The sequence below is a fragment of the Amblyomma americanum genome, chromosome 6 (genome assembly GCF_052857255.1).
Source record: "Amblyomma americanum isolate KBUSLIRL-KWMA chromosome 6, ASM5285725v1, whole genome shotgun sequence".
In the NCBI taxonomy this organism is placed as follows: domain Eukaryota; kingdom Metazoa; phylum Arthropoda; class Arachnida; order Ixodida; family Ixodidae; genus Amblyomma; species Amblyomma americanum.
In genome coordinates this window covers 9,707,629-9,729,357 of record NC_135502.1, presented here as the reverse complement: position 1 = coordinate 9,729,357, position 21,729 = coordinate 9,707,629, and the positions used below count along the sequence as shown (strand labels likewise).

Below are 21,729 nucleotides of genomic sequence, written 5' to 3'. Positions count from 1 at the left end.
AATACACTTTGAACAGTTAAACATAAAAAATTAAAACGAAAGGTAAGTGAAGTTGAATAAAAATTTAAATCAAACATCTAATATATAAGCAAGTAACTAAACAAACTCGAAGTCCTGCCCCGCCACTGAAAATAAAAGAACAACTTCCGGAGTCCCTGGTTGACGAAGGGCAATTCTTCTAGGACGTAACGGAACAGGTATCACCGGCGCGAGCTTAAGGATAGATCATTTGAAGATGGAGCTACAAAGTAGGGGGATCGTAGTTCAACAGGTGAGCACGAGTTACTTGCCCACGTGTCTTGAAAATTGAGATTAACAAAAGAGCAGTGTTGCGTTTTTTTTCTTCAATTTTTTGACGCGGCCCGTTTTGCGTAGGCGTTTCAGTTTGTACCGCCCTCGTTTCGGAAGTGTGAATGCGTAATGCGTAGGTGCGTTTTCTGTCATGTGTATGCGCCGTCCGAGCCAGGATCGACGATGAAAAACATCAGCACAATTACTGCTGCAGCAGCCGCACATGGCGGTTATTTGTCGTGCATCTTTACTACCAAACGCGTAAGCATCTCGGGAGTGCAGGGTGTCCCGGTTTCAGCGCAGCAGTCGCGCAGCAAAGAAAACACGCGAGCGGCAACACCAGAGAGGCGGCGGAGAAGAGCCACCCAAATTGTTTTTACAGTGCCGCCAGGAGTTCTCCAGCCGTCGGCGCAGAACTTTCCGGTACATGTTGCTGGACTAAAGGAACGTGTTTCCGAAGAGCTCGCATTGACGCGGTGTGTCAATGTCTGCAACACAACGCAAACGTCGTGTTGACGCTCGGAGTTTACAGACCGTTTCCGCAATGTGACTCGGCCTTTACTACCGTGATGAATACGCCAGTTCTAGTCCGTCATTGCTCCACCCGACTCCTTTGCAGAAACACGTAAGCAAACGGATGAGTTCTCTTTCTCATCCTCGTTTTGAATTGCGCTTGCATACCCGCAGCAGCAAACCTTAAAACTGACTCGTCTGCATGCAAGACAGTGTCGCAAAGCTGCTTCTGTTTCGGCGTATAAAATTGCAATGCCGATACTATTTCAAGGCCTTCGAGGGTGACAAACGTTTCGCGGTTCGACGACAGGCGTCCCGCGTAACCTTTCCGACGGCGACGTTGGCGTGTACGAAGAAGCGCCTGCACGCGTCCGCCGCGCCACCGCCATCGATCACGTCCCGACAACGAGCTCTGAGATCGCGGCGTGGTGACGTCGTGGGACGCGGTCGCATTTCTCGCCAGCATAAAGACCACGACAGCCATGGAGACGCTCGCATCAAGAGCTCTTGTTAGAATCTGTAGGCTAGTGAAGATGAATTCAGTTCTGGCGCTTACAAAGTCTGGTATCCTCCCAAATATTGCCGCTGGAAGTCCCAGCGCTTATGCAACTTCAGTTGACAGTTTCAAAGCGTTGCATGTCAGGTGGCAAGAGCAGCAAACTCATTTCTTCTCCTCCCGTTGATCTATTCTGTCGAGAGGTGCAGCGAGATGGTGCCAACTGCGCAGAGGAAAAGAAAACGTTCGTGGCAGCTTCACCAGACTTGTTCGCGCAAGGCAGGTGCTGTGGTTACGTACAGTTGTGCAAGGGAAATGACAGCATCCAGCAGCACATTCGATTTTCTTTATTTCCGTGCGCCAGCGGTAGCGCGTCATTACATATTGAGGTATTCCAGAATGTAGGCGCTAAGTGCTTTCGCCGCGTCTTATGCATTTTTCAGCGCTCGCCGATGGTTGCATGCTTGTTATGAAAGGGCGCTTCAATCAATAAGTTCCGATGCTGTCTTGTCGTGGTTTCATACCTACGTACAGAGCCCCCGCTGAAATGAAACAGTGGCGGCTTACTCGTTAAGCACGAGTTGCAAATAATATAGCGTAATAACCAAATAACTCATCGTGACAGATCAGTGCAGATGTTTACGGCCCACTTCACCGGTGCCTGCACATCGCGCGGGGCAGTTCAGCGCCATTACGCATGCCTGGACTGAAATGCAGTGCTCCTAGAACTCCCTAATGATATCCATGCAATATAATAACATCTTCGGGTGGCCTAGTCGGTCAATCATCATGAAAAATGGCAGCGCAAAGGAAACGAGGGCGACATCGAAGAAACATAGACCACAGGGCAAGCGCAGTTTACTTTGCGCTGCCATTTCCTACGCAGTCTGCCACGAATTCGCTGCTCTTCACACCGTGGCACACACACCACGTGATTATTTTCCCCGCAGGAATCCGGTGCTGGCGGCGAGCAAATCTGCTTCCGCGCTGCCCAAAACATCCGGCGGTGGCGCTTCTTTTCAAATATGCGTTCGTTTAGCTCTCTGCCTGCGCATTTAAGGCGCGTGATCGACGAGCGGAGCACCCGATGGTGTCGATAATGCATGTGCCGGTGGGGCACGGAGAAAGGAGGGCTTACCGCAATGGCTTGGCCGCAACGTCGGCGCTCTCGCCACTACTGGCCGCTACGTAATGCGGCGCTACTGGAGCACCTGAGATCGCCAGGCACGAACAAAAAGACGCACGCGCATTTAACCCATGGTGCGAGAACGTTTAGCCGCACCGCGCCGGCGTAGCGGGCATCGGCAGCGCGACGAAAAGACTCCTGCTGCGGGGCTCCAGGAAGCTGCACTGCCTTTTAAACGGCGTATGCGAAACGAATAGACGCTTCATGAAGGCAGCGAGACTGACGCATATGCGGCTGCCGGAGGGCATTTCAACTGCGTCTAGTTTTAGACACCGAGCAGATTGATACACTTGATGACGAGTGACAATATAGCGGTTAATGCATGCTCGTGTTCCGAGGATAAGCTCTGCCTGCGTGGCTCGCTCGACCAGGCCAGGCTACAGGGACTTATTTTCCTCAATACACTGGTTCTAATCATTTAATCTATTTTCTCATTCATTTATTTATTCTTTTGTAGTTTCTACAAAGAAGACTAAAGGAATAGGCAAATTATGCAAACAATAAAGTTCTCGAAACTACGGCAGACTCAGAGTTTAGAGCTACTAGTGTTTGCGTCAAGTGCGCACCCGGCAGATTCTGTGTGCGCTGCATCATTGGATCACCGCCGACAAAGGCGGTCGTGGCCGCCTGAGCTTCTCTATTGCGGGGGTCCTTGACCCGCGAATCTGGTCTGGAATTTCTTCGGGGTTTCTCGGAAAGTAAAATAAACTTGGTTCCCTCCTGGCTTCCCCTCCTTTTTCGGCTCGCGTCCCGTCGAGAGCGGCGGGACGGCGTCCCACGGGGCAGGCAGGCAGCGTCTTTGTCCCCTGCCGGGGACAACAGCCCCACAATGGCCGCCGTGAATGGACGGCCGGAGCCACACGCTGCCCGGAGTCCCCGCCGCCGCGGGGTCAGTGTGCTGGCGCGCCCTTTGTTGGAGCTGGCCGCAGCCGAGCGAAAGGGGCCTTCCTCCCCCGCCTCCTGGCACGATCCGCTTGCCGTTGGCCACCTTCGCATGGCGCTGGTCCCTTTCCCGGCCGCAGGGAAAGTGTGCGCCCCGGTGACTCGGTTCGCGGCGCGTTTCTCCTTGCCTGCCCGGGTCACGCGCCTCAGCTTTCCCACCTCCTTCGGTCCTCCCCACGGTAACGAGGGCGCACAGGGAGGGCACCGCAGCTGCTGCCCTCAACAGGGAGAGCACGCTGCGGGAACGAGTGCGATGCCCTGCGAAAAGGAACGAGGCGCGCGGGAGTCAGGGCTGTTTGGCTGGCTCCTCAAACGCCCGCAAGAAAATACGACTGGCCGGCACACACACTGCGTCCCCTCCAGGCTTTCACTCTCGGCCAACGCCCTCATCGGTGACACTGAAGCTTGGCGCCCAACCCATAGAACAAACACGTCACTTCTTGAAAGAAGAAAATGAATTCAACAAGATTTAAACCAAATTGAGTAAAATAACGCGCAAAGTCTTGATATATTGAAGGTGCTTTTTCGAATATTATTCCTGCAAAAATTTCACGCTGCATCAGTAGTGCTTAAAACTGCGCTAGTTGGCCTGCTTCACTGGTGACCTGAAGTACGCATCATTTTGCTGCGTCGTTTTTACATTTAAATTCTCTCCTTGTTTCTTGGAAGGCGCGACAGTTCAAGTATTTGTTTAGGTTGCATGGCCGACCACAGCGCGTCGCTTTCCTCCCAAGATCGCACTAGCAAATTGCATTGCCTTCAATGCATTTAATAGCTCATGACGCTGGCCAGGAATTTTGTTGAGCCGCAGCGGTGCTTAAGTGGTTATGGCGCTCGGCTGTTGACCCAAAAACGCGGGTTCGATCCCGGCCGCGGCGGTGGAATTTCGATGGAGGGGAAATTCTAGAGGCCCGTGTGCTGTGCAATGTTAGTGCACGTTAAAGAACCCCAGGTGGTCGCAATTTCCGGAGACCTTCAGTACGGCGTCCCTCATAGCCTGAGTCGCTAAACCCCTTATGGGGTTAGCGACTCAACGAAACTAATTTTGTTGAAGAAGTGAAAGTAGCGTTGCGAAAGAATTGTCCATTGAATTATTTCCAAGGAGGAGATCTTACTTGAGGCACACAGAAATGACGCCACAGGTGTGGAGGCTTGACCGCGAACTTTGGGTAAATTCACGAGTAGAGCTGTCGACTCGAGGAACCGTCACTCATCCCAGTTTTTTGCTTGCGATGGATTGAGATTAATGCATGTTTGGCTACGAAAACCTATTCACGATGTCTGACCGCGCACCGCACTTCGGGGCGACCGTAAATCATATGTGTAGTATTTAAAAAAAATCGTCTGTGGCGGAAACTTCATGCATCTACCCTAACCCTTTCATCTTAAAAATATTTTTTCTAACAAAAGTCACTTTCCTCTACTCGTGGTGCAATAGCGGCCCGGGATAGGTCATCCTTCTAATACCTTACACTAAAACCCTCCGGTTTCTCGATCGGCAGTGCGGGCAGTGCATAATATGTTCATTTTCCTTCGGGTCACAAAACTGACCAATGCCCTTTTCTTTCGTTTTTCTTTTTTTTTTCTCCTTCGGGAGTACAAAAACTTGTTTCGACATCTTCCTGGCCTTTTCATACAGTTTTTCCTGTCGTACTTTAGAGATGCAGGCAGAGGAATTTCATTCCTTTTATGAGCCTCAGCATAATGACTATCCAATTTCTATTCTCCTTGTTCGATACTCTGCGTTTGCAAGCCGAGTGTCCCGCTTTTATCTTTTCCTTCACATAGAAGCGCGGACTGAAGGGGCAAACACACGCACGCATGCATGCGCACACAATGCCCTAGACGCCTTTCAATTTCACTTGGGGCTTGCACAAACGCAAAAGAATAAAAAATTGTCCCCTTCTAGCACACGCCGTCGATGAATCCTTAAACTGGCTCTGGCGGCTAATTGCTTGCTGCTCGACGAACGACAGCCATGGCGACAATGCTGATAATAATAAAAAAACGCGAAGAGAACAATCAAGTGCGATAATAGTTCGCAGGCATTTATAGGAGATTACGGTAAGAAATTTTCTTTTTCACATTACCCTCCTCTTTTCCGGCTGGCATACCTGCGATAGCTGTAGTATGAACTTTCGCGCCACGCGCCTGTCTGCGTCAGCTTTTTCCGTGCTTCCTACCTGTTTTTTTTTTATAAATATTTTCGCTCGATCCTTAAGAGTGAAGGAAGCCATGAGGCGTGCCTTAGCAGGCCCGTTTTTTCTGCCGTCGAAGAAAAAAAAAACAAAAGACAAGTAGCCTCTTCCTTCAGAAGTGGCTCCGCATCGCTGTAAAGATGATAGGAAAGAAATAATTTGCGGTAAAATTCGCCTTCTTTAAAAAGGAAAAGTCATCACGAAGAGAACGAAAGGGACCGCGTCAAAACATGTTGTTTTCGCTATAGGGCAGTACGAAAGAAAAGTGGTTTAGTCGAAAAGGAGCGCGTCTTAATTACGTGGCGCCCCGGGGGGCGAACTTGCGCTGGGCCCCCATCGCCCGTTTGGCGGAGAAGAGAGGGGGGACCATGAGCGCCACCTTGCCGGGATGGCGTGCAACAGTTGAGAGGACACCTTCAAAGCCTCCGCGCTCAAAAGTGGACCCAGTACGGGTGCACCCGCGGGGTATTCACCTCTTCGTTGTTTTTCAATTGAATTCGACGTTTCCCGACGGGCATTCTGAGAACCGTTCTGTTCTGCGGTTTCGTGCTGTGTGCGCTGTTCAAGGTGCGAGATTTACGGGCCTGCTGAGACAGTGTTTACTAACTATGGACGCGCTGCTGTCAATTCTTCCTTCGGAAGGAGGGCGCTTTCGTAATAGCATTTCTTTTACAGCCACGTCTCTATGGGCGAGTTTGTCTGGGGCGATTGCACCGGCGTCAGCATAGTGTTAAGCATTCGGGTGGCCGTTCTCTATTCTACTCATTACTTCGCTTCGGAGCAAGTTGACATTGTACGTGAACGCTTTATGATGTTCTTTTTTTCTCTGCCTCCAAATTTCTGTCCGTCCGGACGGACACCTCAGCTAAATTACAACGATGTTCACCTCTATAGCAATCCTACATTCAAGGTCACCTGGAAAGCAACAAAGAGCTACCGTGTCTTTATAACCGTACTCTGCATACACATGAGGGCAGCCTATACAGGTTGCCCATATTCTGCAGGTGAGTTTATGGAGATATATATAGAGAGAAATAACTTTGATTTGCGCCCGTCAAAAATGACGGGGGAGACGGCTTTAGCCTAAATCCCCATTAAGATCAAGAAGGCGCAAAGGCAGTCGGTAACGAAAAAGACAGCCTAGGCAGTATGCATGTACTTCTGTGTTGAAGCTACCATGACAAGAATGAGAACAAATGCTTTAAGGCGCGGTAATTGCCGAGTAAAGCCCTCTACATGCTCGCCTTATTCGAGCCGTGTCCTCCACAGTGGCAGAAAGCGTTGCAATTATTAAGGCGGCCTTACGGAAGCTAAGGTCTTGTCCAGCTCAACCTGTTGTCATCCTGACGAATTATAAATCTACTCATCAAAGGTTAGGACGTGGGTTGCTGCCTGCCCGGTTGACCCTTAGCTCTGCGCTCTTGGTGCAGAATCTGACAGGAGAGGCTTTTCTCTGTACGTTGCCAATGGGTATCCTCGCACATAGGTGTCTTGGGCAACGATGTGGCGGACAACTTCGCCCTCAAGCGCTGCCTGGGATTCCTTCAAGAAAAATCCCTCAGGATGTCAAGAGATTCTTCAAAGGAAGGGTGTTTAGCCATCTCAGTTTCCTAAACCATACATGTGTGACCAAGGAATTTAAGAGATCTCAATCCACTTTATTACACCGCATTCACACAGGTCCTGCGCGCGCATCAGCGTGGATGCAGAAGGCTGGCCAGGCATCGTCCTTGCTACGTTGTTCACGCGGTATACGTGCGGGGATGTAGAGCATTACCTCGTGTGCTGCCAAGGGTACAACGCGGGAATGTGTGTCCTTCTCGTTTCCCTCGACAGGGTAGACAGACACTGCCTATACGCGTGGGAACCAATAATATAAGAAGCAGCAACATCTGATTATTTTCGGTGATTAGGTGCATGGCGACGTAGATCTGCCAGGTCACAGATCTGTGCATCCTGTACGTGAAGGTTAAATAAAAACTAATTTATTTATTTATTATTATTTATTTTATCTAAGTGCCGCTACGAAGGAACAATAGCCGGCAGTATAATCGCAAGGCTAATCCCACCATGAGCTTACAACAACCTCAAACTAACTCTCCTCGCTCCCTGTGTGTATGCAGCTCAGTACAAAACGGAGCAGCGCACTTTTATTGCTGCGGGAGTCCAGTCCATGGTAGACCTGATTACGAATTTTTAGTCACCGATTTGAAGCAGCGGTATCATGCCCAAGGCAAAAATATTTTTTTTTTTTGTGAAAAACAGCGCAAACTAGACGGAACGCACAAGAGAAAGAAGACACCAGTCGAGCGTGGGGTGTCTTCTTTCTCTTGTGCGTTCCGTCTAGTTTGCGCTGTTCTTGAGCATGAACATTCAACAACCAGCCCAAACTTCTGCTTTGCTACGAAAATATTCTCCCAGTAGGGATGTTTCATCCGCTACAAGAATAAAACAGACGCCTTGGGCTAAACTATCGAAATGGTGCCTGTCCACTTACCTTAATACCACAAGACACACCGCGCAAATACATGAAAAATTTTAAGAAAAATGGCTATCCCATATTACGATTTGAGAGAGAGAGAACAACTTTATTTACGAGGTTGAGTCCTACCTTGCTCAAAAGAATATATATGGCTTGGGAGCGGTAATGCTTTCTTGTTTCGTAGCCGCGTTTGTACCTAGCTCATTAGCGCTGTCACTGCTACCGAGTAATATCAACGAAGCAGCCACGATAAGAAATAGCCGCACTGTGGTTGCATTCGAAGCTGAGCATGTGGGAAAAACAAAGCGCCGGCTGCAGGGAACAGCGGGAGGGGAGAGCACCACTTAAGCCCGCCCCCTGCCTGCTCGACTCCTGCAAAGTGCAAAGCCAGCCTCCCCTGACCACCTGGCCTGGCGTCACGTGGAGCCGTCTGAGTCACGGAGACAGCGTTCGAAACCTCGCCAGCGGTACACCGATGGCCTCGCGAGAGCATCGTCGCACGCCCACCGGTGTGGGTTCTCCGGTGACGGGCACGCGACGTGACGCTGCGTGCCGGCCACTCGGTGGCGGCGGCGAGCTACCAGGAAGGGGAATCATCTGAATCACGGACATAGCTTCAAGTTTATTTTATCTACGTCATAGATGTGGCTAGGTACGGGTAAAAAGAAATCGCAGATCACTTGATCGAGGGACCCCCGGACCCCTTTTACGTGGCATACAGCAGGAAATATGAGTATTATGTGAAAGATTGCAAACATCGGAAGATCGGCCAACACTATAGACAAAACTTCTTACACAGACACAGATATACATGCAAAATATTTTATACATAAAAAAACAGTGAACAACGTTTTGCTGCTTATTTAAAGGCGGCTTTAATTTCCCGCAAGCTGCTTTTTGAAATATCGACATTCATATAGTGTAATTGGTTTAAAATGTGTGGCATATTGTGACGTAACATCTGATTCCCATAGTTCGTGCGGCAAAAAGGAATAAACCATTTTCCTGTATTGCGCAGGGCATAAGCCGGTACAGTTTGAGTGAGGCAAGACAAGTCTAGAAACCCTCGATTATTTTATTGTAGAGATTTTTTGTATCTGGTTGCAAAGTAATATTGGTACAAGCTATGAACTGGTATAATATGGTAGTGTGAAAATATGTGATCGGTAGGGGCAAATTAGTCAACATTGGCAATGTAACGGACAGCTTTGTTTTGCAGCATGTAAATTTTATGCATATTTGTTTCTGTTGTAGTTCCCCACACCAAAAACAGTAGTTTAAATGAGACAAAAAAGTAGCTTTATATATATTTAACTTGACCGAGACATCAAGGAAGTGTCGCAATTTAGCGAGAATACCAACACACCCTGACAGATGAGTGACGACAGAATCAACTTGGGCGTTCCAGTTCATGTGATCGTTCCCCTCAAGCGGCGCCCCCCCGTCGGCATCACCTCGCTCGGGAAGGGAAAGGGCAGAAAGAGTACGGAGTCAGACATGCCTGTAATGTGCTTTTAGCAAAAGCAGCGAAACAGACAAAGGATGAATGACTAGAAGGGCACCGCAAGCTCTGAACTGTGACTCGTGGTCTTTTGTGCTGGTGTAACTGGTGACGACATTTTTGTACCGCCTACAGCGCGCTTAGCACGAACGCTCGAGCGCGTGTCTTCCACTGACATCAGCGCCGCTGAGCGTCGGCCACTGGGCCTCAGGCAATATTAGGGTGGAAGCAGGGCGCCAGCTGTCTCCAACCGCTGCAAACACACCGTGCAGTGTGGTCTCGGACCTAGCTCACAACGGCTCTAATGCCAATGCATTACGCGCACTCGAGCGTTCGTGGTATCGGCGGTAAATTGCTAAAGAAAGGTGCATAGAAAAAGGTCGATACAAAAACAGAAAAAGAAACATAAAACGCATCACTCAAGTAATAACCATAACATTTTCTTTGTTTTTTTTTTCGACATAAACGTTGCGCCTGTTCTTATTGGACCTTCAGCCACGGCTCAGCTCATGTTGTTCCTTTTTCGTCCTTTGTCCGTCATCTGCTTGCGCTGTGTTTGTTCAAAATGCTATAGCCACTTGCTCAACTACCCACAATGCTCGTCGAGCTGCGAGTAAATCGACTACAGCTTTCCTTTGTCTTGCGTCGACAATTTAGGTTAGGTAGAGAGAGACGGAAACATACAAGAAATTTGGAACGCCAACATCAGTCCGACGTTTATCTCCGCTCGCCTCCGCCTGATAGACGTGTGTGGCTCTCATAGGTGGGCATTTGACCTCAAAAATCTGGACCTCACCTCAACCTCAAAAAGAATTTGCCGACCTCACTCAACCTCATCAGCTGAGGTTGAGGTCTCCTTAGACGCCCTCACCTCACTTTTCCTGACGCCACTGGTGACCTCACTCAACCTCACCTCAACCTCAAATTGTGAGTTTGAGGTCGGCGGCTCGACCTCAGAAAACAAACGAAAAACAAAACAAGAAGCGATTAAGAAGTGTTTCAGTTAAAAACAATTCTGAGAATCCTGTGAGACAGGAAAACCAAAATGATGATGGTATTATTTAATAAGGTGTGTACAGACACCGTTGATGTGCACGCAATAGGAGAAGCTTATAATCTGGGATGAACCCTCAGAGAGTATATGGCCTGCGGGCAGGGGTGTCCCATACGCGGTTACCACCAGTACGTCGGTGAGCACTTTATATGTGTCAATATTCGGCAACCTGCTTCGTGTACTTGTTCGTATTGGAAGCCTCTCGCTCATTCACGCACGAACCGGCAATTTACAACACAGCCCTTCTACACAATCTACTAGAAATTGGGAGGAGGGCGAGGTATTCACGATACTCTTTTCAGGCTTGAAAATGGTTACCGAACATAAAGAAACTGGTCGTCGATGTACTTTCCAATGCGACGGTTATGCAGACGCATATCAGTATATTTCGATTTTCTAGCTCTATCCAGCATAGCGAGAACGCTCTTTTCAGTCCCCTGTATGTTGCCTTCGAAAACACATAAGCTGCAACTGCAGTACACAAACAGAGCTAGGTACGTTGTATTTATGCCTGTGTAGAAGCGAGCGGCTTCTTTTATTAATGAGAACGCATTAGATGGCTCACTTTCAAGGTCATATCCGCAAGAAACGGCACCATGCGAAGTCAAGAGCCGACGAGTCACGCGACGAAGGTGATGACGTGGCATAATTAATTAATACCAATGTGCTTGGGAACGCTAAGACTAATTAGTATAATTAGTGATGACATCATGTGAGTGTGACGTCATACCAGGTCACGTGACAGCGATGTAATGTGCCATCAAACCTAGTCACGTGACGATGCTGTAATATGGCATCACACCTACTCAAGTGACAACGATGTAATTTATCGTCATACCAGGACCCATCCACCCCCTTCCACCCCAATTTCAAGATCCATATGGATCCCACATTACTAAACATGCGCGCATGACGCATTACAAAGAGTGCCCACAACCCGGTCTATATTAATGGCATTCGGATTGTCCAGCAGGTGAACGCAGCCAGTTCTCATGTATGACATACTGCAAAGATCATGCAACGACACATGCCTTTGACTCTCGAGATGATGGCGATCATGATGATGATGCTAACAGTGTATCCTTATGAGCCCGGGGAAGTCTGATATAACGCTACCAAATTAAAGTTGTCAGAATATTTATTATTGAGTGTACATTACCCAGCAACCGAACACAATTATTGTGCGGGAAAACAGGAATACCTGCAACTAATAATTAAGGATGACGATGTTGATGTTCCTGGGAGGTCAAGACCCTCCCCCGTTTGCGCCACTTCCCTCCAGGTGGCGATGGTAATTGTTTCTAAATCGTGGGAATTCTCCGATGGCTCGGTGAACCCGCGGCATTTTGAAAGAAAGGGCTAGATTACGTCTTCGAACACTGTGCCAACTATTAAAATCACACGGGTCAAAACAACTGGTATAGAGTGGGCAGCGTGAGCCACTCTGTCTGTCAAGAGCACCATGGCTCTCCGCTCAAATTTCCCTGCAGCGAAATCTTTTTCCGAGCGCCGCCCCCCCCCCCCCCCCCGGAAACAAAAAAAACTGCCTAAGTACTCATACGCCTCAACAGAATTCTGGGTACCATTTCGTCAACCAGTCTGAGACAAGCTGCTTTAAGCCAATCACTTGTTTTCCTTCGAAACTGAACTAAGCAATGTTACGCCAGCATCCTCGACATTTTTTACCCGCGAGCACCGCGTGAGCATTCTGCAAAGCCGTTTAAAGTGAACGATGGGTCTCTGCAAAATAGTTAAAAGAAAGATAACGTGTAGTGCCTGGTCGTCTGCAATGCAGGCAGCCAACCTGATTCCATACAAGAAAAGAAAAAAAAGAGAATGATTATAAATATACAAACAACAATCGCGCACTAAAAACAGAAGCGAACAACAGTGTTCCCCATTAAACGTCATATTAGAAGGTTTTTAACTGCGACTTAGCAGCACAGCGCGAGCAAGTAATCAGTTCCATTCAAATATCCTCATAAAAAAATGGAGAAAGGAATCAGCTACCACATCACCATACATTAATTATAGTTTTGGATTTTTTCGCCGCTGCAACACCGTTGTGCTGGTGTGTTCGCTTCGTGTTGCGGGGTTTCGGCATAACAAGCGAATTTCCGAGAAGGAACAGGGAACCGGAGATCGAAAGAGAGGTTATTCGGAAGGATGAAAAAGTGAAATTATATTTGCATCTGCTAGCATTACGGAACGGAAATATACAGAATTAGTGTGAGATTCGAAGGGGAAGTCACCGATCAAAAGCTTCGACGGTGTTGTACAGGTTTTTCTGGCTTCGTGCTTTTTTTAATGAAATCGGCAGGTGTCCCTGTTAGGAACCACCTGAATCACATTCTCTCGCCTGTGCTGACTATTCCATTTTCTGTTAAGTCATCTTGTAATGTACAGCAGGATCCCTTTTATTCGACTGCTAGGCAAGAGCCATGACGTCAGCGTCGGCAACGAGCATGGACACGAAGCAGTCTTGCTTGGGGCCATCCGCGCTGCGGCGAGGCTACCGCGGGTCAACGTGAGTTACGTGCTTTGCGCGCTCCCGGGAGTTCGAGCCGTCCGGCAGGCAGCTACGAGTGCTACGCCAGCGGGGCAAGGGGGAGGGAGAGTGGCGTGCGCTGTGACAGTAACACTCCTTCCGGGAAGACCAGAGGGGTGCGTCTTCCTGTAGGCTCGTACTGAACGGACATTACGGCGCAGCACCGGAAGCTAAGAGGGAACTGTGGCGTCCGATTTATAATAATAATAATTGGTCTTTGGGGAAAGGAAATGGCGCAGTATCTGTCTCATATATCGTTGGACACCTGAACCGCGCCGTAAGGGAAGGGATAAAGGAGGGAGTGAAAGAAGAAAGGAAGAAGAGGTGCCGTAGTGGAGGCCTCCGGTGTGATTTCGACCACCTGGGGATCTTTAACGTGCACTGACATCGCACAGCACACGGGCGCCTTAGCGTTTTTCCTCCATAAAAACGCAGCCGCCGCGGTCGGGTTCGAACCCGCGAACTCCGGACCAGTAGTCGAGCGCCATAACCCCTGACCAAACAGGGGAAAGAACACCAAGCGTCATTGCATGAACACTGCGGTGATGCGCTTCAACTCCGCTTCGGAAGCGGCACTCGTCGGAGTAAGACGTGGCAGCTGCAAAAAGTGTCGACCTCAAAATTCCGACCTCACTGAATGACGACCTTACTCAACCTCAAACTGACGCGTCAGATTGAGGTCTGATTTGCTGACCTCACTCACAGAATTTCGAGCCGTCGCCGATCTCACCTCACGACGTGAGGTTGAGGTCGGCCTCATGAGGTCGAAACCTCATGAGGTTGCGCTCCTCTGGTGGCTCTCAGTGCAGCAGGTGCACTTCGCCTGGAGTATAGACTGTTCGCGGTAGACAAAGCAAATTCGTGACGTATGACTCGTATGTCGGGCGCGCTCAATGACGGTAGTGCGCTTTTGTCTTGGCTGATATAGTCTGCATCGCTTCCTCATCTTGTTGCAAACTTTGTTATTTCTATATTTCAATGTTTCTCTTCGCTTTGTAAATAACCAAAGGACAGACATAGTGGGGAAACATCTCAGGAACATATTTTTAGCTAAAATCTAGCCGACGCATTTGCAGTCATTAAAGTTTCGTCGTCATGAACTTCCATATTCCTGATCAGTTGTAAGCACGCAGTTTGACCGGGGAAAACTTTTCCGCTCAAATTTCGTTTCGTGACAGTGAACGGTGGAGCACTCGGGAGCGTGTGGTCTCGGTCGCGATGGTTGCATTGCACTGGATTCTTCTTAGCGCATAGGATGAAACGATACCAAGACAATAGAGAAGACAACAAAGCTGTCCTACACGCCGAAGCATTGCTCAAAGCTTTGCCTTCTTGTTCGCGCTTAAACAGCTGTAATATTTGTCGGGCCCTTTGGTGAAACCTTGAAGCATCATTTGGTCACTTGTACCCAGCATGATAAAGCCCTTTTCCAAAGCTCCCGCACGTTTAAAATGACGGCTGCATTGTTGAATCAACAGTTTTGCAGCTTACAAAGGCAGGCAGTTCTAGGTCAGATGCACCAGTGATTCGCATGAGGGTGGTAATGTTGTGGGACGAATTACTTGTAGGAAGTGAGAATAAAAAATTGTTTGGTTTCGTAAAGACTGTGCTGGTGCAACCTATTTCTAGATGATTTTCGAAAATAATGTGTCAAAAATAGACAAGCCTGAGTGAAGTAATAATCAAGAAACCCAAAATCATAGAAATTTTTCTTGATTAACTCTATTTGTACCTACTATTTTGAGCGTAAAGAATAAAGTCAGAATTTTACCTTTCAAATTCTGAAAAACATAAAACGCGAAAATGAAAAGCCCTGAATATACTCGTACTCAATGCTGTGCTCAGTTTTTGTCCTAAATGCCACAATTTTTCTTAAAAATTATCCGGGAAATTTTTCTTTTTAAGTGCTCGGAAAACTCCTAGGGTTAGTTGCAATACGGCTTCTGTGGAGCTACCTTTAGGAGGTGAAAACGGTCGTCCTTCTTTCATTTCTTGAAAAACAGAAAAACGCAACCCCGGGGCGCTCATACAACATTCCATTCACATTAAGATCATCATGTCACTGTCTAGCTGTGCTATCTTTCCGATTCATCTTAACTGTCGCTCATGTTCCTTAGCGTCGTGATTTTATTGTATCAGCGTCAGCCAGTGTCCACGATTTATAGCAAGGGGGATTTCCCGTCACAAAGTTAATCAGTCAAGCCAGTCTGAAAACGTCCAGGTGCCTGGGCGGCCATCTTTTATCGAGTTCGTGAAGCGTTCTTGGCAGAGAGCGGCACCGCTTCCCTTCGCACGCGCTGATTTCATTGCAGAACACTCTACTAGTTGTGCTAAGATGGCAACCCGTGCCACAGGAGTGTTTTATCGCAGAAGAGAGAGCGAGAGCGATATTTTCGCAAACGTTTACTGTTTACGTTTACAAAGATGAACTACAGCCTCATCATTCGCTTCCCTTACACAGGGCAAACCCGCGCTCATCCCGCAACGGTGCAGTCGCTGAATCTTGTTAGTAAATCTTATCTGCTCGATAAATCATTGACAGAAACCCGACTGTCGCTCTCATTTTCGTGTTATACACACTCGCAACGTTATTAGCGTGGCAGCGTTAACGGTACCGTTCATCGGGGAACCGGGCGTCGTAGTTGGCTTTGGCGTGTTGAGAAAATCCGGATTGGTCGACAGGGTCATGACGTCACTCATGGAGTGGAGAAGTTGAAATAAAAATAAAACATTAGATAGCTAAATTGTGATAATAAATTCGCAACATGACACAAAAGTCTTTATGAGATGTAAGAATGTAAATTATTTCCGCTTGAAAGAAAATTGGGGTGATTAGACGGAATTCGAATCTGGGACCCTTGGGTCGCGAGTCAGACACGGTGCCCCTAGGCCACGCAGGCTTTTTTTTCTTTATTGCACGGAAGTACGCCCACCTTGACAGGCTTCAAGCGCGACTTAACCGCATCCTGCAACCCGTCATACACAATCACACCAGCATCCTGCTCTCACTTAGCCCGCACATCGAAATTCCGGGAGACACACACATGCATCATGTAGGCCATCGAGGCAGGTTCGTTAGACTTGGCTGAAGGGAGGTCTTGTGTGTCTTGTCCGACAGTGTCCGTGTCCTCGAAGCGAAATGCAAAGACGACCCCAAGCCGCTGCTGGCACCTGTCAACTCTATCGCGTCATACCCTCAAGGTGATGCGTAAGTGTCCGGCGAATTTTTTTTTTTCATCTTGCGTTTTAGGTTAACACTGTTTCCAGCCTCGTCCGTCGAGAATTGCTTCCCAAGCAGCCTACTCATAGCCCGAAAGAAGGCCGCGGCCTTCTAGTGCGATAACTTTAGGCGTTATAGTGTTATGACTCATCATGTGCCGCTATCCCTCCAGCGCGGCTGCCTGGATTTGTAATATTGTAAAGAAGCTTCAAAAACAACAGAAACAGTTATCGGACAAGAACTATTGTTCCGAATACGCAGTTATAGGTCCTTGAAAAGGCGACGAGTTGGACCGCAGTTGCTTCTTCATCACTTTCCTTGTTCCGCGCTATCGGTACAGCCTTTGTCAAAAGTAAAAAGCCCGCGGTGTTTTCTTCTAAGCCATGCGGTGTTTCTCTTGCGTATGTAGCATGCGTGGAAGTCCTAAAGTTTCGGATGGATGAGGACGGCAGTTCCACTGCCCCTCAAGAGAGCTGCGAAAAAATTACGCGACATTCAGATGTGAAGCGCTGCAGGCCTGTCCCGCTTCTTCATTGCTGCATTTCAGCCTTCATAGAGGGCTGGGAAAAGTATAGGCGGCATTTCCACTGCGAACGACCCAGTCGCGCATGCAAATCGAGCAGGTGTCTCTATACTGCATGCAAAGTTTGTCCTGCAAAAAGGGGCTAGTTTACCTTCGCGCAGGAAGTGTATCCAAACAGGCGTATCCATCTTCGCGATATGAGGGTCAATGGGAGCTACATAGAGAGCTCTGAAAGTGCAGATTCGTGTCGTCGTAATCATGCTGGAGTGACTACGAAACCGGCCTGTACATTTGTGCATGTGTTGATGGCCTGCAGCTGGCACAGGGGTTCTCTTCAATTGTTTACTTTCCTTATAAACAAAACTGAGTGCTCTGTCGATTCTCAGAGCTTCTTATGATGCTTCAAGAGGCAGACCATCATGACGTAACTATCCACAGTTAATGTCAATTCTCCGGATGCTGCCCGGCCGCGGCGGTCGAATTTCGATGGAGGCGAAATTCTAGAGGCCCGTGTGCTGTGCGATGTCAGTGCACTTTAAAGGACCCCGGGTGGTCGAAATTTCCGGAGCCCTTCACTACGGAGTCCCCCATAGCCTGAATCGCTTTGGGACGTTAAACTCCCATAGAACCATAAAACCATCCAGATGCTGCGAAGCTATGTTTACGTGGTCGAAATATTTTTCCCTGACATGGACAAGATGAGAATGCAGCGCTAAGCTTGCTTCCAAAGCTTTCCTTCTTTCTCGTCCACCATTTCTGTCCGGCCACGTGAGCTGCTTATATCTGGCCTCGGTTTACAAACGTACGCAACCTGGGCGCAGTTCGCTGCCAAGCTGCGAACTGCGAGGGGGAACGCGTAACTGCTCGGCCCACGCGAGTGTGCGCCATCCGGTCACGGGGCCGTTCGCAGCGGATGCGGCGCCGGGGGCGAGCCAAACGCGGAAGTTTTTCGTCTCAAGATATCGGGGCAGAGCGCCTCGCGCAAGGGTTCGCTCCTCTCTGTGTACAAACCGACAATCGCGCAGAGCCGACGCCCACTGCGGCTTCTACGCAACGGCACTATCGATGGCGCAGTAGGCGCGGACTTATCGAGGATGCTAGGTCCGCTGGAACCAATATTAGTTGACTAAGTAGCGCAACAAAGCGGCATTATTTTTTTTTTTTTTACAAGCACCCGATTCCTGCACAAAATTTTCTCTCCGACTTTACATGTAATTCAAAGGGGGACATCCGGTATGGCGGTGGATGTAGAGCGCCTGTGGCCCCGCGGATTGTTACTACAATTTCTAACAGCACCGGGTCATCCCTTTCGTGTAGTGATTCGCTTGTCCAAACGGTACGCGTACACCAGGACGTAGCGGCATGTTACCACGTGGTCGAGCATATTGAACCTGCTGGATACCGCTTGCCTCTAGCTGTTCGGACACGATTCTGCCTCTACATTCCAATGTATATATATCCTTTTTGTAAATTCATCGCGTTGCAATATGTCATTTGTGTTGCACGCATACGCTGTGCACAGAAGACTGTGCACAGTTGTTTACTGTAGTGACTTGCAAGTTGCAACTTTCATTTTAAAATGCATCCAATGAAGGAACAGGAGTCTCCAGAAAGAGTCTAGTGTGTAATGCCACAAGATTTTACGGCCTCGACGCGCCACCATGACTCAGTGCCAAAGCGTACGGCTGCTAAGCCTAAGCTCACTGATTCGAGCTCGGGGTGGTTGTCGCATTTCGATCAATCTGAAGGGCAAAAGCGCCCGTGCAATGGAATTTCGGTGCATGTTAAGAAAAACGAGTGGCCGAGAACGAATTTGGGGACACTTAGGCCCTTCATTTAAGGGCATGACGCGATACTTTAATGGGTCCCGTCAGCGGCACCATTTTGACTACGCAGGCACGACGTTGTTTCCTCTTTCGCAGTCACAATCAGTGTGTGGAAGACCACACGACATATGTATACGAAGCCCCGCTTTAACCGTGCCGTACGAACCTGCCACTCCACTCATTTTTAGTAGCTGTGCTTGTTAGGTGCCTGAGTTCTTATCTGCCTTACCCATCTGCACCGACTGGACAGGCTCATGAGGGTACTCTGTGGGGTTGCTGACACCTTAAATTTCCCCATCGAGCGCTTTTATTTATATCACCTGTACAGCCTCTCCAGAACGCAGACGACTCAGGTTGTTGTTGCCTCTGAAGCAATGGCACATACCCATGGTGGGGATTGACCAGGTCCATACTGAGAGGCTGTTCCCTGTACCCCTGTATCGGCATGCCTTACCGGGGATTTCTTGACTACAGTGTTTTAAAGCACTCAGTCTGCTGCAAAAACGTCCCGTCTTAAATTACACACGTTGACGCTCCTTGTCAATGCATGGCTGCACGCAAAGGATATGGGCTTCGTAGCCCATAGCGTTCCTTTTGCGCGTGAAAACCAATCCGTCAGCCATCACTAAAAGGGACACAGGAGACATGTTTGTGCAATTTTCGATTATTGTTCTGTATTAAAATTGATCATGTGGCCCCTTCTGGCTATGTTGACATTTGTCCGGCTGCAGAAGACGCGTTTATCTTCTAAAATATTGTAATGTCGATTGAAACGCGTGACGTCTTTATCGAGAAGGACGGGTTGCCATCGGTTTGGAGGGAATGACATGCAATGTGGCATGGCCTCTGAGATCCGCGACGAAAAATCGGCGTCTACGCACGCATTTTACTTACGAAATCGGCCGGTGATGGCGACACCTGTATTTCGTTTTTTTTTTTTTCTACCTTATGAAAGCTCTGCTTTTGGAGATAGGGGTCTTTTTGTGATTAGAACGCAGTGCCCTGCGATACAGGCCAACTTCGATATGTGCTTAAACGTCTTAGAAGCCACCTTCGGTTGGTATTGCTTCTCACCGCGGGCTCGTCATCCACTTTATAGATACCTCGACCAAACGCACAATACTCATCTGTGTTTGTCATCCCGCGTGCACGCATGTGATTCGGTTAGCGCGCAAGTTATCTGTCGGGGACTGAGGCTTGTTTTCCTCTGGCGAAGCTCAATCACCTGCGCAGCAGTCGTCAAGAAATGATAAAGCATGAGGCTTGCAGTTAGGCCACGAAACCTTCATGGGCGCAGTAGCGACTACGACGACCTGCGAGACGTGTGACTACCGCATACAGAGCAGAAATAGGGCTCGAGAAAAAAAAAAGAAAAAAAAAGAATGTTTAGCCCGTTCGCGGAAGGGTCGCGTGCGTGTGGCAGGTAACACATATATGACGCTCAAATTATGCGTGGCGCATATCCTGCAGAAAGACATGCGGAACTAATGCATGCGAAGACGACATGGATGTGTTTGCTAAACGCATTCATCGTTCGTTGCTGCAAACGAGGGTGAGCAAAAGATAAGTCCCTTGTTGCCGTACGCACGGTGACAATAATGCGTCGCCAGACGTCCTTCTCATCCGCCGGTTCCCGTGTAACAGTTATTGGTTGCGATTGTTTTGACGAGTGTGGCGGAGGCATTGTTTTATTTTGATTCTGGTTTTTGTGCTTTGTGATTAGTAGACCACCAACAAAAAATCCCGTCGTGTGTCCTTCGCACGGTGCTGGAATTGTTTGTATATCTACAGACTTATTTGTGGGGACTACGTGCGAGGTCCTTCAGGATGGCATAATGCTGAAGGTTTGGGCACCAGCAAGCCCGCTGGCCCCGGCCGTGAGGCACGCGACCAACAGCTTTGAGGATATGTTGCAATTTTTATCGAGTCATTTGGAAGCGCATGCAGAAAGAGTGGGCGCATACATAAATGCACTCGCTTAACAGTTGCATAAAAAACAGCTACAAATTACATGTCAGAATCCGAAACTCTGAGCTCGAAAATAACTTCGGCCACCATACATGAATAAGAATAAGCACGCGGTAGTCTCGCGAAATGCACTCGCCTTGAGGCAGAGTGGTTTCCTGGTCTAAGCATTCTATTTGTTTATTTGTTTGTTTGTTCCTGCGTTTGTGTGCGAGCGCGCGCCGGCAATGCATCGCAGGCGCGTTTTGCGCCGAAGAAAGCGACGCGAAGCGCAATTTTGGAGTGAAATTGCGCCAACGCCGCACGGCCTATCTGCCCTTATCCTCCGTTTGGCGATCAGCTCACTCTCTCCGGTGCAACCCGTTATCTCCGGCGCCTTCTGTCCGTGCGGCGCGTGCTCCGGGCGCCGGCGGCGGGCGCGGAAGCAGCGGTCGTCGCATCGTCAGAGGCACGCCCACACACTCCTCTCCGAAGCGCGCGCCGGTTCGCCGGCGCGCCATCCGTTGCCGCCAGGCCGTGCAACAACAATTCCTCTGAATCACAACCCCGCGCGCGACCCCGATTGGAGGGGAATTCGCGGCCGAGGAAAAGGCGCTAAAAACAAGCTCTCGCAAATACGAAAGGAGAAAAAAAAGTGCGTGTAAATGAATTACGAAACTACGCGTACCGCGGCCAGATCGCGTCCCTTGCCCAGCAGAGGCAGTTATTCCGGTCACGCGAGCGTTTGGGCAAAAAGAGCGCGACGGCGTCTCGCCACCGCGCTTCTTTATTTTTGCTGCAGAGGGTGAGAAAAGATCACGAGACCCGGCGATCTGCTCACCTCCAATTTGTTTCATTTACAGAGCCGAGGGAGAGAGCTGCCCCTTCTCGCCTTATCTCTCGCTCTATATTGGGCTCGCGTTTTCCTGCCCTCATGCACTTTAGCATTCTGCTACAAGACGCTCGACTCTCTCTCGGCCTGCTTACACCGCCCTGCTCTGCGGC

At 48.9% G+C, this 21,729-nt stretch overlaps 1 protein-coding gene across 2 annotated transcripts in view; it reads left to right on the top strand.

Annotated features, from left to right (window-relative positions):
* LOC144136276 (BTB/POZ domain-containing protein 6-B-like) overlaps positions 1–21,729 on the top strand; it is a 115,787-nt gene that overhangs the window by 55,844 nt on the left and 38,214 nt on the right. The gene's annotated exons all lie outside the window — the stretch shown is intronic.